Source organism: Engystomops pustulosus, chromosome 9, assembly GCF_040894005.1.
Source record: "Engystomops pustulosus chromosome 9, aEngPut4.maternal, whole genome shotgun sequence".
NCBI lineage: Eukaryota > Metazoa > Chordata > Amphibia > Anura > Leptodactylidae > Engystomops > Engystomops pustulosus.
Window position 1 is genome coordinate 67,427,015 of NC_092419.1, and position 17,828 is coordinate 67,444,842.

General features: G+C 45.7%; 11 pseudogenes; all 11 read right to left on the reverse strand.

Moving 5' to 3' along the window:
• Positions 1-12: 12 nt before the first annotated feature.
• LOC140090702 (5S ribosomal RNA) lies at positions 13-131 on the reverse strand (annotated as a pseudogene).
• A 251-nt stretch (positions 132-382) lies between these two features.
• LOC140099969 (5S ribosomal RNA) lies at positions 383-501 on the reverse strand (annotated as a pseudogene).
• Positions 502-571: 70 nt separating this feature from the next.
• LOC140091598 (5S ribosomal RNA) lies at positions 572-690 on the reverse strand (annotated as a pseudogene).
• Positions 691-1,130: 440 nt separating this feature from the next.
• Positions 1,131-1,249, reverse strand: LOC140088173 (5S ribosomal RNA; annotated as a pseudogene).
• A 251-nt stretch (positions 1,250-1,500) lies between these two features.
• LOC140086549 (5S ribosomal RNA) lies at positions 1,501-1,619 on the reverse strand (annotated as a pseudogene).
• Positions 1,620-1,689: 70 nt separating this feature from the next.
• Positions 1,690-1,808, reverse strand: LOC140088435 (5S ribosomal RNA; annotated as a pseudogene).
• A 259-nt stretch (positions 1,809-2,067) lies between these two features.
• LOC140088174 (5S ribosomal RNA) lies at positions 2,068-2,186 on the reverse strand (annotated as a pseudogene).
• Positions 2,187-2,256: 70 nt separating this feature from the next.
• Positions 2,257-2,375, reverse strand: LOC140084966 (5S ribosomal RNA; annotated as a pseudogene).
• Positions 2,376-2,445: 70 nt separating this feature from the next.
• LOC140090703 (5S ribosomal RNA) lies at positions 2,446-2,564 on the reverse strand (annotated as a pseudogene).
• A 999-nt stretch (positions 2,565-3,563) lies between these two features.
• On the reverse strand, positions 3,564-3,682 carry LOC140085217 (5S ribosomal RNA; annotated as a pseudogene).
• A 12,416-nt stretch (positions 3,683-16,098) lies between these two features.
• LOC140096753 (5S ribosomal RNA) lies at positions 16,099-16,216 on the reverse strand (annotated as a pseudogene).
• Positions 16,217-17,828: the final 1,612 nt, after the last annotated feature.

The window sequence follows — 17,828 nt, forward strand, 5'->3', positions numbered from 1 at the left end:
CAGATTCAAAAAGGTCAACAGAACTTGGGATTTCCAGCCAGTCTCCCATGCTGGTACTTGCCAAGCCTTAAGCTGCATTGCTGCTGCGATCTGACGAGAGCAGGCACATTCAGCTTAGAATGGCCGTTGACAGCAGCTGTTCAATTTGAACCTTCTTTTACTATCTCATAGAGAAACTAACACAATTTTCAGGTTCAAAAAGGTCAACGGAACTTGGGATTCCCAGCCAGTCTCCCATGCTGGTACTTGCCAAGCCTTAAGCTGCTGCGCTCTGACGAGAGCAGGCACATTCAGCTTAGAATGGCTGTTGACAGCAGCTGTTCAATTTGAACCTTCTTTTACTATCTCATAGAGAAACTAACACAATTTTCAGGTTCAAAAAGGTCAACGGAACTTGGGATTCCCAGCCAGTCTCCCATGCTGGTACTTGCCAAGCCTTAAGCTGCATTGCTGCTGCGATCTGACGAGAGCAGGCACATTCAGCTTAGAATGGCCGTTGACAGCAGCTGTTCAGTTTGAACCTTCTTTTACTATCTCATAGAGAAACTAACACAATTTTCAGGTTCAAAAAGGTCAACGGAACTTGGGATTCCCAGCCAGTCTCCCATGCTGGTACTTGCCAAGCCTTAAGCTGCAATGCTGCTGCGATCTGACGAGAGCAGGCACATTCAGCTTAGAATGGCCGTTGACAGCAGCTGTTCAATTTGAACCTTCTTTTACTATCTCATAGAGAAACTAACACAATTTTCAGGTTCAAAAAGGTCAACGGAACTTGGGATTCCCAGCCAGTCTCCCATGCTGGTACTTGCCAAGCCTTAAGCTGCTGCGATCTGACGAGAGCAGGCACATTCAGCTTAGAATGGCTGTTGACAGCAGCTGTTCAATTTGAACCTTCTTTTACTATCTCATAGAAAAACTAGCACAATTTTCAGGTTCAAAAAAGTCAACAGAACTTGGGATTCCCAGCCAGTCTCCCATGCTGGTACTTGCCAAGCCTTAAGCTGCATTGCTGCTGCGATCTGACGAGAGCAGGCACATTCAGCTTAGAATGGCCGTTGACAGCAGCTGTTCAATTTGAACCTTCTTTTACTATCTCATAGAGAAACTAACACAATTTTCAGGTTCAAAAAGGTCAACGGAACTTGGGATTCCCAGCCAGTCTCCCCTGCTGGTACTTGCCAAGCCTTAAGCTGCATTGCTGCTGCGATCTGACGAGAGCAGGCACATTCAGCTTAGAATGGCCGTTGACAGCAGCTGTTCAGTTTGAACCTTCTTTTACTATCTCATAGAGAAACTAACACAATTTTCAGGTTCAAAAAGGTCAACAGAACTTGGGATTCCCAGCCAGTCTCCCATGCTGGTACTTGCCAAGCCTTAAGCTGCTGCGATCTGACGAGAGCAGGCACATTCAGCTTAGAATGGCCGTTGACAGCAGCTGTTCAATTTGAACCTTCTTTTACTATCTCATAGAGAAACTAACACAATTTTCAGGTTCAAAAAGGTCAACAGAACTTGGGATTCCCAGCCAGTCTCCAATGCTGGTACTTGCCAAGCCTTAAGCTGCATTGCTGCTGCGATCTGACGAGAGCAGGCACATTCAGCTTAGAATGGCTGTTGACAGCAGCTGCCTAATTTCTACTTTCTTTTACTATCTCATAGAGAAACTAACACAATTTTCAGGTTCAAAAAGGTCAACGGAACTTGGAATTCCCAGCCAGTCTCCCATGCTGGTACTTGCCAAGCCTTAAGCTGCATTGCTGCTGCGATCTGACGAGAGCAGGCACATTCAGCTTAGAATGGCTGTTGACAGCAGCTGTTCAATTTGAACCTTCTTTTACTATCTCATAGAAAAACTAGCACAATTTTCAGGTTCAAAAAAGTCAACAGAACTTGGGATTCCCAGCCAGTCTCCCATGCTGGTACTTGCCAAGCCTTAAGCTGCATTGCTGCTGCGATCTGACGAGAGCAGGCACATTCAGCTTAGAATGGCCGTTGACAGCAGCTGTTCAATTTGAACCTTCTTTTACTATCTCATAGAGAAACTAACACAATTTTCAGGTTCAAAAAGGTCAACGGAACTTGGGATTCCCAGCCAGTCTCCCCTGCTGGTACTTGCCAAGCCTTAAGCTGCATTGCTGCTGCGATCTGACGAGAGCAGGCACATTCAGCTTAGAATGGCCGTTGACAGCAGCTGTTCAGTTTGAACCTTCTTTTACTATCTCATAGAGAAACTAACACAATTTTCAGGTTCAAAAAGGTCAACGGAACTTGGGATTCCCAGCCAGTCTCCCATGCTGGTACTTGCCAAGCCTTAAGCTACATTGCTGCTGCGATCTGACGAGAGCAGGCACATTCAGCTTAGAATGGCCGTTGACAGCAGCTGTTCAATTTGAACCTTCTTTTACCATCTTTGACAGAGAAACTAACAATTTTCAGGTTCAAAAAGGTCAACAGAACTTGGGATTTCCAGCCAGTCTCCCATGCTGGTACTTGCCAAGCCTTAAGCTGCATTGCTGCTGCGATCTGACGAGAGCAGGCACATTCAGCTTAGAATGGCCGTTGACAGCAGCTGTTTAATTTGAACCTTCTTTTACTATCCCATAGAGAAACTAACACAATTTTCAGGTTCAAAAAGGTCAACGGAACTTGGGATTCCCAGCCAGTCTCCCATGCTGGTACTTGCCAAGCCTTAAGCTGCATTGCTGCTGCGATATGACTAGAGCAGGCACATTCAGCTTAGAATGGCCGTTGACAGCAGCTGTTCAATTTGAACCTTCTTTTACTATCTCATAGAGAAACTAACACAATTTTCAGGTTCAAAAAGGTCAACGGAACTTGGGATTCCCAGCCAGTCTCCCATGCTGGTACTTGCCAAGCCTTAAGCTGCTGCGCTCTGACGAGAGCAGGCACATTCAGCTTAGAATGGCTGTTGACAGCAGCTGTTCAATTTGAACCTTCTTTTACTATCTCATAGAGAAACTAACACAATTTTCAGGTTCAAAAAGGTCAACGGAACTTGGGATTCCCAGCCAGTCTCCCATGCTGGTACTTGCCAAGCCTTAAGCTGCATTGCTGCTGCGATCTGACGAGAGCAGGCACATTCAGCTTAGAATGGCCGTTGACAGCAGCTGTTCAGTTTGAACCTTCTTTTACTATCTCATAGAGAAACTAACACAATTTTCAGGTTCAAAAAGGTCAACGGAACTTGGGATTCCCAGCCAGTCTCCCATGCTGGTACTTGCCAAGCCTTAAGCTGCAATGCTGCTGCGATCTGACGAGAGCAGGCACATTCAGCTTAGAATGGCCGTTGACAGCAGCTGTTCAATTTGAACCTTCTTTTACTATCTCATAGAGAAACTAACACAATTTTCAGGTTCAAAAAGGTCAACGGAACTTGGGATTCCCAGCCAGTCTCCCATGCTGGTACTTGCCAAGCCTTAAGCTGCTGCGATCTGACGAGAGCAGGCACATTCAGCTTAGAATGGCTGTTGACAGCAGCTGTTCAATTTGAACCTTCTTTTACTATCTCATAGAGAAACTAACACAATTTTCAGGTTCAAAAAGGTCGACGGAACTTGGGATTCCCAGCCAGTCTCCCATGCTGGTACTTGCCAAGCCTTAAGCTGCATTGCTGCTGCGATCTGACGAGAGCAGGCACATTCAGCTTAGAATGGCCGTTGACAGCAGCTGTTCAGTTTGAACCTTCTTTTACTATCTCATAGAGAAACTAACACAATTTTCAGGTTCAAAAAGGTCAACGGAACTTGGGATTCCCAGCCAGTCTCCCATGCTGGTACTTGCCAAGCCTTAAGCTGCTGCGATCTGACAAGAGCAGGCACATTCAGCTTAGAATGGCCGTTGACAGCAGCTGTTCAATTTGAACCTTCTTTTACTATCTCATAGAGAAACTAACACAATTTTCAGGTTCAAAAAGGTCAACAGAACTTGGGATTCCCAGCCAGTCTCCCATGCTGGTACTTGCAAAGCCTTAAGCTGCATTGCTGCTGCGATCTGATGAGAGCAGGCTCATTCAGCTTAGAATGGCCGTTGACAGCCGCTGTTCAATTTGAACCTTCTTTTACTATCTCATAGAGAAACTAACACAATTTTCAGGTTCAAAAAGGTCAACGGAACTTGGGATTCCCAGCCAGTCTCCCATGCTGGTACTTGCCAAGCCTTAAGCTGCATTGCTGCTGCGATCTGACGAGAGCAGGCACATTCAGCTTAGAATGGCCGTTGACAGCAGCTGTTCAGTTTGAACCTTCTTTTACTATCTCATAGAGAAACTAACACAATTTTCAGGTTCAAAGAGGTCAACGGAACTTGGGATTCGCAGCCAGTCTCCCATGCTGGTACTTGCCAAGCCTTAAGCCGCATTGCTGCTGTGATCCGACAAGAGCACGCACATTCAGCTTAGAATGGCCGTTGACAGCAGCTGTTCAATTTGAACCTTCTTTTACTATCTCATAGAGAAACTAACACAATTTTCAGGTTCAAAAAGGTCAACGGAACTTGGGATTCCCAGCCAGTCTCCCATGCTGGTACTTGCCAAGCCTTAAGCTGCATTGCTGCTGCGATCTGACGAGAGCAGGCACATTCAGCTTAGAATGGCCGTTGACAGCAGCTGTTCAATTTGAACCTTCTTTTACCATCTTTGACAGAGAAACTAACAATTTTCAGGTTCAAAAAGGTCAACAGAACTTGGGATTCCCAGCCAGTCTCCCATGCTGGTACTTGCCAAGCCTTAAGCTGCATTGCTGCTGCGATCTGACGAGAGCAGGCACATTCAGCTTAGAATGGCCGTTGACAGCAGCTGTTCAATTTGAACCTTCTTTTACCATCTTTGACAGAGAAACTAACAATTTTCAGATTCAAAAAGGTCAACGGAACTTGGGATTCCCAGCCAGTCTCCCATGCTGGTACTTGCCAAGCCTTAAGCTGCATTGCTGCTGCGATCTGACGAGAGCAGGCACATTCAGCTTAGAATGGCCGTTGACAGCAGCTGTTCAATTTGAACCTTCTTTTACTATCCCATAGAGAAACTAACACAATTTTCAGGTTCAAAAAGGTCAACGGAACTTGGGATTCCCAGCAGTCTCCCATGCTGGTACTTGCCAAGCCTTAAGCTGCATTGCTGCTGCGATTTGACGAGAGCAGGCACATTCAGCTTAGAATGGCCGTTGACAGCAGCTGTTCAATTTGAACCTTCTTTTACTATCCCATAGAGAAACTAACACAATTTTCAGGTTCAAAAAGGTCAACGGAACTTGGGATTCCCAGCAGTCTCCCATGCTGGTACTTGCCAAGCCTTAAGCTGCATTGCTGCTGCGATCTGACGAGAGCAGGCACATTCAGCTTAGAATGGCCGTTGACAGCAGCTGTTCAATTTGAACCTTCTTTTACTATCTCATAGAGAAACTAACACAATTTTCAGGTTCAAAAAGGTCAACGGAACTTGGGATTCCCAGCCAGTCTCCCATGCTGGTACTTGCCAAGCCTTAAGCTACATTGCTGCTGCGATCTGATGAGAGCAGGCACATTCAGCTTAGAATGGCCGTTGACAGCAGCTGTTCAATTTGAACCTTCTTTTACTATCTCATAGAGAAACTAACACAATTTTCAGGTTCAAAAAGGTCAACGGAACTTGGGATTCCCAGCCAGTCTCCCATGCTGGTACTTGCCAAGCCTTAAGCTGCATTGCTGCTGCGATCTGACGAGAGCAGGCACATTCAGCTTCTTTTACCCTCTTTGACAGAGAAACTAACAATTTTCAGGTTCAAAAAGGTCAACGGAACTTGGGATTCCCAGCCAGTCTCCCATGCTGGTACTTGCCAAGCCTTAAGCTGCATTGCTGCTGCGATCTGACGAGAGCAGGCACATTCAGCTTAGAATGGCCGTTGACAGCAGCTGTTCAATTTGAACCTTCTTTTACTATCCCATAGAGAAACTAACACAATTTTCAGGTTCAAAAAGGTTAACGGAACTTGGGATTCCCAGCCAGTCTCCCATGCTGGTACTTGCCAAGCCTTAAGCTGCATTGCTACTGCGATCTGACGAGAGCAGGCACATTCAGCTTAGAATGGCCGTTGACAGCAGCTGTTCAATTTGAACCTTCTTTTACTATCTCATAGAGAAACTAACACAATTTTCAGGTTCAAAAAGGTCAACGGAACTTGGGATTCCCAGCCAGTCTCCCATGCTGGTACTTGCCAAGCCTTAAGCTGCTGCGATCTGACGAGAGCAGGCACATTCAGCTTAGAATGGCTGTTGACAGCAGCTGTTCAATTTGAACCTTCTTTTACTATCTCATAGAGAAACTAACACAATTTTCAGGTTCAAAAAGGTCGACGGAACTTGGGATTCCCAGCCAGTCTCCCATGCTGGTACTTGCCAAGCCTTAAGCTGCATTGCTGCTGCGATCTGACGAGAGCAGGCACATTCAGCTTAGAATGGCCGTTGACAGCAGCTGTTCAGTTTGAACCTTCTTTTACTATCTCATAGAGAAACTAACACAATTTTCAGGTTCAAAAAGGTCAACGGAACTTGGGATTCCCAGCCAGTCTCCCATGCTGGTACTTGCCAAGCCTTAAGCTGCTGCGATCTGATGAGAGCAGGCACATTCAGCTTAGAATGGCCGTTGACAGCAGCTGTTCAATTTGAACCTTCTTTTACTATCTCATAGAGAAACTAACACAATTTTCAGGTTCAAAAAGGTCAACAGAACTTGGGATTCCCAGCCAGTCTCCCATGCTGGTACTTGCCAAGCCTTAAGCTGCATTGCTGCTGCGATCTGACGAGAGCAGGCACATTCAGCTTAGAATGGCCGTTGACAGCAGCTGTTCAGTTTGGACCTTCTTTTACTATCTCATAGAGAAACTAACACAATTTTCAGGTTCAAAAAGGTCAACGGAACTTGGGATTCGCAGCCAGTCTCCCATGCTGGTACTTGCCAAGCCTTAAGCTGCATCGCTGCTGTGATCCGACAAGAGCACGCGCATTCAGCTTAGAATGGCCGTTGACAGCAGCTGTTCAATTTGAACCTTCTTTTACTATCTCATAGAGAAACTAACACAATTTTCAGGTTCAAAAAGGTCAATAGAACTTGGGATTCCCAGCCAGTCTCCCATGCTGGTACTTGCCAAGCCTTAAGCTGCAATGCTGCTGCGATCTGACGAGAGCAGGCACATTCAGCTTAGAATGGCCGTTGACAGCAGCTGTTCAATTTGAACCTTCTTTTACTATCTCATAGAGAAACTAACACAATTTTCAGGTTCAAAAAGGTCAACAGAACTTGGGATTCCCAGCCAGTCTCCCATGCTGTTACTTGCCAAGCCTTAAGCTGCATTGCTGCTGCGATCTGACGAGAGCAGGCACATTCAGCTTAGAATGGCCGTTGAAAGCAGCTGCTCAATTTGAACCTTCTTTTACTATCTCATAGAGAAACTAACACAATTTTCAGGTTCAAAAAGGTCAACGGAACTTGGGATTCCCAGCCAGTCTCCCATGCTGGTACTTGCCAAGCCTTAAGCTGCTGCGATCTGATGAGAGCAGGCACATTCAGCTTAGAATGGCCGTTGACAGCAGCTGTTCAATTTGAACCTTCTTTTACTATCTCATAGAGAAACTAACACAATTTTCAGGTTCAAAAAGGTCAACAGAACTTGGGATTCCCAGCCAGTCTCCCATGCTGGTACTTGCCAAGCCTTAAGCTGCATTGCTGCTGCGATCTGACGAGAGCAGGCACATTCAGCTTAGAATGGCCGTTGACAGCATCTGTTCAATTTGAACCTTCTTTTACTATCTCATAGAGAAACTAACACAATTTTCAGGTTCAAAAAGGTCAACGGAACTTGGGATTCCCAGCCAGTCTCCCATGCTGGTACTTGCCAAGCCTTAAGCTACACTGCTGCTGCGATCTGATGAGAGCAGGCACATTCAGCTTAGAATGGCCGTTGACAGCAGCTGTTCAATTTGAACCTTCTTTTACTATCTCATAGAGAAACTAACACAATTTTCAGGTTCAAAAAGGTCAACGGAACTTGGGATTCCCAGCCAGTCTCCCATGCTGGTACTTGCCAAGCCTTAAGCTGCATTGCTGCTGCGATCTGACGAGAGCAGGCACATTCAGCTTAGAATGGCCGTTGACAGCAGCTGTTCAATTTGAACCTTCTTTTACCATCTTTGACAGAGAAACTAACAATTTTCAGGTTCAAAAAGGTTAACGGAACTTGGGATTCCCAGCCAGTCTCCCATGCTGGTACTTGCCAAGCCTTAAGCTGCATTGCTGCTGCGATCTGACGAGAGCAGGCACATTCAGCTTAGAATGGCCGTTGACAGCAGCTGTTCAATTTGAACCTTCTTTTACTATCTCATAGAGAAACTAACACAATTTTCAGGTTCAAAAAGGTCAACGGAACTTGGGATTCCCAGCCAGTCTCCCATGCTGGTACTTGCCAAGCCTTAAGCTGCATTGATGCTGCGATCTGACGAGAGCAGGCACATTCAGCTTAGAATGGCCGTTGACAGCAGCTGTTCAGTTTGAACCTTCTTTTACTATCTCATAGAGAAACTAACACAATTTTCAGGTTCAAAAAGGTCAACGGAACTTGGGATTCACAGCCAGTCTCCCATGCTGGTACTTGCCAAGCCTTAAGCTGCATCGCTGCTGTGATCCGACAAGAGCACGCGCATTCAGCTTAGAATGGCCGTTGACAGCAGCTGTTCAATTTGAACCTTCTTTTACTATCTCATAGAGAAACTAACACAATTTTCAGGTTCAAAAAGGTCAATAGAACTTGGGATTCCCAGCCAGTCTCCCATGCTGGTACTTGCCAAGCCTTAAGCTGCAATGCTGTTGCGATCTGACGAGAGCAGGCACATTCAGCTTAGAATGGCCGTTGACAGCAGCTGTTCAATTTGAACCTTCTTTTACTATCTCATAGAGAAACTAACACAATTTTCAGGTTCAAAAAGGTCAACGGAACTTGGGATTCCCAGCCAGTCTCCCATGCTGGTACTTGCCAAGCCTTAAGCTGCATTGCTGCTGCGATCTGACGAGAGCAGGCACATTCAGCTTAGAATGGCCGTTGACAGCAGCTGTTCAGTTTGAACCTTCTTTTACCATCTTTGACAGAGAAACTAACAATTTTCAGGTTCAAAAAGGTCAACGGAACTTGGGATTCCCAGCCAGTCTCCCATGCTGGTACTTGCCAAGCCTTAAGCTGCATTGCTGCTGCGATCTGACGAGAGCAGGCACATTCAGCTTAGAATGGCCGTTGACAGCAGCTGTTCAATTTGAACCTTCTTTTACTATCTCATAGAGAAACTAACACAATTTTCAGGTTCAAAAAGGTCAACGGAACTTGGGATTCCCAGCCAGTCTCCCATGCTGGTACTTGCCAAGCCTTAAGCTACATTGCTGCTGCGATCTGATGAGAGCAGGCACATTCAGCTTAGAATGGCCGTTGACAGCAGCTGTTCAATTTGAACCTTCTTTTACCATCTTTGACAGAGAAACTAACAATTTTCAGGTTCAAAAAGGTCAACGGAACTTGGGATTCCCAGCCAGTCTCCCATGCTTGTACTTGCCAAGCCTTAAGCTGCATTGTTGCTGCGATCTGACGAGAGCAGGCACATTCAGCTTAGAATGGCCGTTGACAGCAGCTGTTCAATTTGAACCTTCTTTTACTATCTCATAGAGAAACTAACACAATTTTCAGGTTCAAAAAGGTCAACAGAACTTGGGATTCCCAGCCAGTCTCCCATGCTGGTACTTGCCAAGCCTTAAGCTGCATTGCTGCTGCGATCTGACGAGAGCAGGCACATTCAGCTTAGAATGGCCGTTGACAGCAGCTGTTCAATTTGAACTTTCTTTTACTATCTCATAGAAAAACTAACACAATTGTCAGATTCAAAAAGGTCAACAGAACTTGGGATTTCCAGCCAGTCTCCCATGCTGGTACTTGCCAAGCCTTAAGCTGCATTGCTGCTGCGATCTGACAAGAGCAGGCACATTCAGCTTAGAATGGCCGTTGACAGCAGCTGTTCAATTTGAACCTTCTTTTACTATCCCATAGAGAAACTAACACAATTTTCAGGTTCAAAAAGGTCAACGGAACTTGGGATTCCCAGCCAGTCTCCCATGCTGGTACTTGCCAAGCCTTAAGCTGCATTGCTACTGCGATCTGACGAGAGCAGGCACATTCAGCTTAGAATGGCCGTTGACAGCAGCTGTTCAATTTGAACCTTCTTTTACTATCTCATAGAGAAACTAACACAATTTTCAGGTTCAAAAAGGTCAACGGAACTTGGGATTCCCAGCCAGTCTCCCATGCTGGTACTTGCCAAGCCTTAAGCTGCTGCGATGTGACGAGAGCAGGCACATTCAGCTTAGAATGGCTGTTGACAGCAGCTGTTCAATTTGAACCTTCTTTTACTATCTCATAGAGAAACTAACACAATTTTCAGGTTCAAAAAGGTCAACGGAACTTGGGATTCCCAGCCAGTCTCCCATGCTGGTACTTGCCAAGCCTTAAGCTGCTGCGATCTGACGAGAGCAGGCACATTCAGCTTAGAATGGCTGTTGACAGCAGCTGTTCAATTTGAACCTTCTTTTACTATCTCATAGAGAAACTAACACAATTTTCAGGTTCAAAAAGGTCAACGGAACTTGGGATTCCCAGCCAGTCTCCCATGCTGGTACTTGCCAAGCCTTAAGCTGCTGCGATCTGACGAGAGCAGGCACATTCAGCTTAGAATGGCCGTTGACAGCAGCTGTTCAGTTTGAACCTTCTTTTACTATCTCATAGAGAAACTAACACAATTTTCAGGTTCAAAAAGGTCAACGGAACTTGGGATTCCCAGCCAGTCTCCCATGCTGGTACTTGCCAAGCCTTAAGCTGCTGCGATCTGATGAGAGCAGGCACATTCAGCTTAGAATGGCCGTTGACAGCAGCTGTTCAATTTGAACCTTCTTTTACTATCTCATAGAGAAACTAACACAATTTTCAGGTTCAAAAAGGTCAACAGAACTTGGGATTCCCAGCCAGTCTCCCATGCTGGTACTTGCCAAGCCTTAAGCTGCATTGCTGCTGCGATCTGACGAGAGCAGGCACATTCAGCTTAGAATGGCCGTTGACAGCAGCTGCCTAATTTCTACTTTCTTTTACTATCTCATAGAGAAACTAACACAATTTTCAGGTTCAAAAAGGTCAACGGAACTTGGGATTCCCAGCCAGTCTCCCATGCTGGTACTTGCCAAGCCTTAAGCTGCATTGCTGCTGCGATCTGACGAGAGCAGGCACATTCAGCTTAGAATGGCCGTTGACAGCAGCTGTTCAATTTGAACCTTCTTTTACTATCTCATAGAGAAACTAACACAATTTTCAGGTTCAAAAAGGTCAACGGAACTTGGGATTCCCAGCCAGTCTCCCATGCTGGTACTTGCCAAGCCTTAAGCTGCATTGATGCGGCGATCTGACGAGAGCAGGCACATTCAGCTTAGAATGGCCGTTGACAGCAGCTGTTCAGTTTGAACCTTCTTTTACTATCTCATAGAGAAACTAACACAATTTTCAGGTTCAAAAAGGTCAACGGAACTTGGGATTCGCAGCCAGTCTCCCATGCTGGTACTTGCCAAGCCTTAAGCTGCATCGCTGCTGTGATCCGACAAGAGCACGCGCATTCAGCTTAGAATGGCCGTTGACAGCAGCTGTTCAATTTGAACCTTCTTTTACTATCTCATAGAGAAACTAACACAATTTTCAGGTTCAAAAAGGTCAATAGAACTTGGGATTCCCAGCCAGTCTCCCATGCTGGTACTTGCCAAGCCTTAAGCTGCAATGCTGCTGCGATCTGACGAGAGCAGGCACATTCAGCTTAGAATGGCCGTTGACAGTAGCTGTTCAATTTGAACCTTCTTTTACTATCTCATAGAGAAACTAACACAATTTTCAGGTTCAAAAAGGTCAACAGAACTTGGGATTCCCAGCCAGTCTCCCATGCTGTTACTTGCCAAGCCTTAAGCTGCATTGCTGCTGCGATCTGACGAGAGCAGGCACATTCAGCTTAGAATGGCCGTTGACAGCAGCTGTTCAATTTGAACCTTCTTTTACTATCTCATAGAGAAACTAACACAATTTTCAGGTTCAAAAAGGTCAACGGAACTTGGGATTCCCAGCCAGTCTCCCATGCTGGTACTTGCCAAGCCTTAAGCTGCATTGCTGCAATGATCTGACGAGAGCAGGCACATTCAGCTTAGAATGGCCGTTGACAGCAGCTGTTCAGTTTGAACCTTCTTTTACTATCTCATAGAGAAACTAACACAATTTTCAGGTTCAAAAAGGTCAACGGAACTTGGGATTCCCAGCCAGTCTCCCATGCTGGTACTTGCCAAGCCTTAAGCTACATTGCTGTTGCGATCTGACGAGAGCAGGCACATTCAGCTTAGAATGGCCGTTGACAGCAGCTGTTCAATTTGAACCTTCTTTTACCATCTTTGACAGAGAAACTAACAATTTTCAGGTTCAAAAAGGTCAACGGAACTTGGGATTCCCAGCCAGTCTCCCATGCTGGTACTTGCCAAGCCTTAAGCTGCATTGCTGCTGCGATCTGACGAGAGCAGGCACATTCAGCTTAGAATGGCCGTTGACAGCAGCTGTTCAATTTGAACCTTCTTTTACTATCTCATAGAGAAACTAACACAATTTTCAGGTTCAAAAAGGTCAACGGAACTTGGGATTCCCAGCCAGTCTCCCATGCTGGTACTTGCCAAGCCTTAAGCTACATTGCTGCTGCGATCTGATGAGAGCAGGCACATTCAGCTTAGAATGGCCGTTGACAGCAGCTGTTCAATTTGAACCTTCTTTTACTATCTCATAGAGAAACTAACACAATTTTCAGGTTCAAAAAGGTCAACGGAACTTGGGATTCCCAGCCAGTCTCCCATGCTGGTACTTGCCAAGCCTTAAGCTGCATTGCTGCTGCGATCTGACGAGAGCAGGCACATTCAGCTTAGAATGGCCGTTGACAGCAGCTGTTCAATTTGAACCTTCTTTTACCATCTTTGACAGAGAAACTAACAATTTTCAGGTTCAAAAAGGTCAACGGAACTTGGGATTCCCAGCCAGTCTCCCATGCTTGTACTTGCCAAGCCTTAAGCTGCATTGTTGCTGCGATCTGACGAGAGCAGGCACATTCAGCTTAGAATGGCCGTTGACAGCAGCTGTTCAATTTGAACCTTCTTTTACTATCTCATAGAGAAACTAACACAATTTTCAGGTTCAAAAAGGTCAACAGAACTTGGGATTCCCAGCCAGTCTCCCATGCTGTTACTTGCCAAGCCTTAAGCTGCATTGCTGCTGCGATCTGACGAGAGCAGGCACATTCAGCTTAGAATGGCCGTTGACAGCAGCTGTTCAATTTGAACCTTCTTTTACTATCTCATAGAGAAACTAACACAATTTTCAGGTTCAAAAAGGTCAACGGAACTTGGGATTCCCAGCCAGTCTCCCATGCTGGTACTTGCCAAGCCTTAAGCTGCATTGCTGCTGCGATCTGACGAGAGCAGGCACATTCAGCTTAGAATGGCCGTTGACAGCAGCTGTTCAGTTTGAACCTTCTTTTACTATCTCATAGAGAAACTAACACAATTTTCAGGTTCAAAAAGGTCAACGGAACTTGGGATTCCCAGCCAGTCTCCCATGCTGGTACTTGCCAAGCCTTAAGCTACATTGCTGTTGCGATCTGACGAGAGCAGGCACATTCAGCTTAGAATGGCCGTTGACAGCAGCTGTTCAATTTGAACCTTCTTTTACCATCTTTGACAGAGAAACTAACAATTTTCAGGTTCAAAAAGGTCAACGGAACTTGGGATTCCCAGCCAGTCTCCCATGCTGGTACTTGCCAAGCCTTAAGCTGCATTGCTGCTGCGATCTGACGAGAGCAGGCACATTCAGCTTAGAATGGCCGTTGACAGCAGCTGTTCAATTTGAACCTTCTTTTACTATCTCATAGAGAAACTAACACAATTTTCAGGTTCAAAAAGGTCAACGGAACTTGGGATTCCCAGCCAGTCTCCCATGCTGGTACTTGCCAAGCCTTAAGCTACATTGCTGCTGCGATCTGATGAGAGCAGGCACATTCAGCTTAGAATGGCCGTTGACAGCAGCTGTTCAATTTGAACCTTCTTTTACTATCTCATAGAGAAACTAACACAATTTTCAGGTTCAAAAAGGTCAACGGAACTTGGGATTCCCAGCCAGTCTCCCATGCTGGTACTTGCCAAGCCTTAAGCTGCATTGCTGCTGCGATCTGACGAGAGCAGGCACATTCAGCTTAGAATGGCCGTTGACAGCAGCTGTTCAATTTGAACCTTCTTTTACCATCTTTGACAGAGAAACTAACAATTTTCAGGTTCAAAAAGGTCAACGGAACTTGGGATTCCCAGCCAGTCTCCCATGCTTGTACTTGCCAAGCCTTAAGCTGCATTGTTGCTGCGATCTGACGAGAGCAGGCACATTCAGCTTAGAATGGCCGTTGACAGCAGCTGTTCAATTTGAACCTTCTTTTACTATCTCATAGAGAAACTAACACAATTTTCAGGTTCAAAAAGGTCAACAGAACTTGGGATTCCCAGCCAGTCTCCCATGCTGGTACTTGCCAAGCCTTAAGCTGCATTGCTGCTGCGATCTGACGAGAGCAGGCACATTCAGCTTAGAATGGCCGTTGACAGCAGCTGTTCAATTTGAACTTTCTTTTACTATCTCATAGAAAAACTAACACAATTTTCAAATCCAAAAAGTCAACAGAACTTGGGATTTACAGCCAGTCTCCCATGCTGGTACTTGCCAAGCCTTAAGCTGCATTGCTGCTGCGATCTGACGAGAGCAGGCACATTCAGCTTAGAATGGCCGTTGACAGCAGCTGTTCAATTTGAACCTTCTTTTACTATCCCATAGAGAAACTAACACAATTTTCAGGTTCAAAAAGGTCAACGGAACTTGGGATTCCCAGCCAGTCTCCCATGCTGGTACTTGCCAAGCCTTAAGCTGCATTGCTACTGCGATCTGACGAGAGCAGGCACATTCAGCTTAGAATGGCCGTTGACAGCAGCTGTTCAATTTGAACCTTCTTTTACTATCTCATAGAGAAACTAACACAATTTTCAGGTTCAAAAAGGTCAACGGAACTTGGGATTCCCAGCCAGTCTCCCATGCTGGTACTTGCCAAGCCTTAAGCTGCTGCGATCTGACGAGAGCAGGCACATTCAGCTTAGAATGGCTGTTGACAGCAGCTGTTCAATTTGAACCTTCTTTTACTATCTCATAGAGAAACTAACACAATTTTCAGGTTCAAAAAGGTCAACGGAACTTGGGATTCCCAGCCAGTCTCCCATGCTGGTACTTGCCAAGCCTTAAGCTGCTGCGATCTGACGAGAGCAGGCACATTCAGCTTAGAATGGCTGTTGACAGCAGCTGTTCAATTTGAACCTTCTTTTACTATCTCATAGAGAAACTAACACAATTTTCAGGTTCAAAAAGGTCAACGGAACTTGGGATTCCAAGCCAGTCTCCCATGCTGGTACTTGCCAAGCCTTAAGCTGCATTGCTGCTGCGATCTGACGAGAGCAGGCACATTCAGCTTAGAATGGCCGTTGACAGCAGCTGTTCAGTTTGAACCTTCTTTTACTATCTCATAGAGAAACTAACACAATTTTCAGGTTCAAAAAGGTCAACGGAACTTGGGATTCCCAGCCAGTCTCCCATGCTGGTACTTGCCAAGCCTTAAGCTGCTGCGATCTGATGAGAGCAGGCACATTCAGCTTAGAATGGCCGTTGACAGCAGCTGTTCAATTTGAACCTTCTTTTACTATCTCATAGAGAAACTAACACAATTTTCAGGTTCAAAAAGGTCAACAGAACTTGGGATTCCCAGCCAGTCTCCCATGCTGGTACTTGCCAAGCCTTAAGCTGCATTGCTGCTGCGATCTGACGAGAGCAGGCACATTCAGCTTAGAATGGCCGTTGACAGCAGCTGCCTAATTTCTACTTTCTTTTACTATCTCATAGAGAAACTAACACAATTTTCAGGTTCAAAAAGGTCAACGGAACTTGGGATTCCCAGCCAGTCTCCCATGCTGGTACTTGCCAAGCCTTAAGCTGCATTGCTGCTGCGATCTGACGAGAGCAGGCACATTCAGCTTAGTATGGCCGTTGACAGCAGCTGTTCAATTTGAACCTTCTTTTACTATCTCATAGAGAAACTAACACAATTTTCAGGTTCAAAAAGGTCAACGGAACTTGGGATTCCCAGCCAGTCTCCCATGCTGGTACTTGCCAAGCCTTAAGCTGCATTGATGCTGCGATCTGACGAGAGCAGGCACATTCAGCTTAGAATGGCCGTTGACAGCAGCTGTTCAGTTTGAACCTTCTTTTACTATCTCATAGAGAAACTAACACAATTTTCAGGTTCAAAAAGGTCAACGGAACTTGGGATTCGAAGCCAGTCTCCCATGCTGGTACTTGCCAAGCCTTAAGCTGCATCGCTGCTGTGATCCGACAAGAGCACGCGCATTCAGCTTAGAATGGCCGTTGACAGCAGCTGTTCAATTTGAACCTTCTTTTACTATCTCATAGAGAAACTAACAAAATTTTCAGGTTCAAAAAGGTCAATAGAACTTTGGATTCCCAGCCAGTCTCCCATGCTGGTACTTGCCAAGCCTTAAGCTGCAATGCTGCTGCGATCTGACGAGAGCAGGCACATTCAGCTTAGAATGGCCGTTGACAGCAGCTGTTCAATTTGAACCTTCTTTTACTATCTCATAGAGAAACTAACACAATTTTCAGGTTCAAAAAGGTCAACGGAACTTGGGATTCCCAGCCAGTCTCCCATGCTGGTACTTGCCAAGCCTTAAGCTGCATTGCTGCTGCGATCTGACGAGAGCAGGCACATTCAGCTTAGAATGGCCGTTGACAGCAGCTGTTCAGTTTGAACCTTCTTTTACTATCTCATAGAGAAACTAACACAATTTTCAGGTTCAAAAAGGTCAACGGAACTTGGGATTCCCAGCCAGTCTCCCATGCTGGTACTTGCCAAGCCTTAAGCTACATTGCTGTTGCGATCTGACGAGAGCAGGCACATTCAGCTTAGAATGGCCGTTGACAGCAGCTGTTCAATTTGAACCTTCTTTTACCATCTTTGACAGAGAAACTAACAATTTTCAGGTTCAAAAAGGTCAACGGAACTTGGGATTCCCAGCCAGTCTCCCATGCTGGTACTTGCCAAGCCTTAAGCTGCATTGCTGCTGCGATCTGACGAGAGCAGGCACATTCAGCTTAGAATGGCCGTTGACAGCAGCTGTTCAATTTGAACCTTCTTTTACTATCTCATAGAGAAACTAACACAATTTTCAGGTTCAAAAAGGTCAACGGAACTTGGGATTCCCAGCCAGTCTCCCATGCTGGTACTTGCCAAGCCTTAAGCTACATTGCTGCTGCGATCTGATGAGAGCAGGCACATTCAGCTTAGAATGGCCGTTGACAGCAGCTGTTCAATTTGAACCTTCTTTTACTATCTCATAGAGAAACTAACACAATTTTCAGGTTCAAAAAGGTCAACGGAACTTGGGATTCCCAGCCAGTCTCCCATGCTGGTACTTGCCAAGCCTTAAGCTGCATTGCTGCTGCGATCTGACGAGAGCAGGCACATTCAGCTTAGAATGGCCGTTGACAGCAGCTGTTCAATTTGAACCTTCTTTTACCATCTTTGACAGAGAAACTAACAATTTTCAGGTTCAAAAAGGTCAACGGAACTTGGGATTCCCAGCCAGT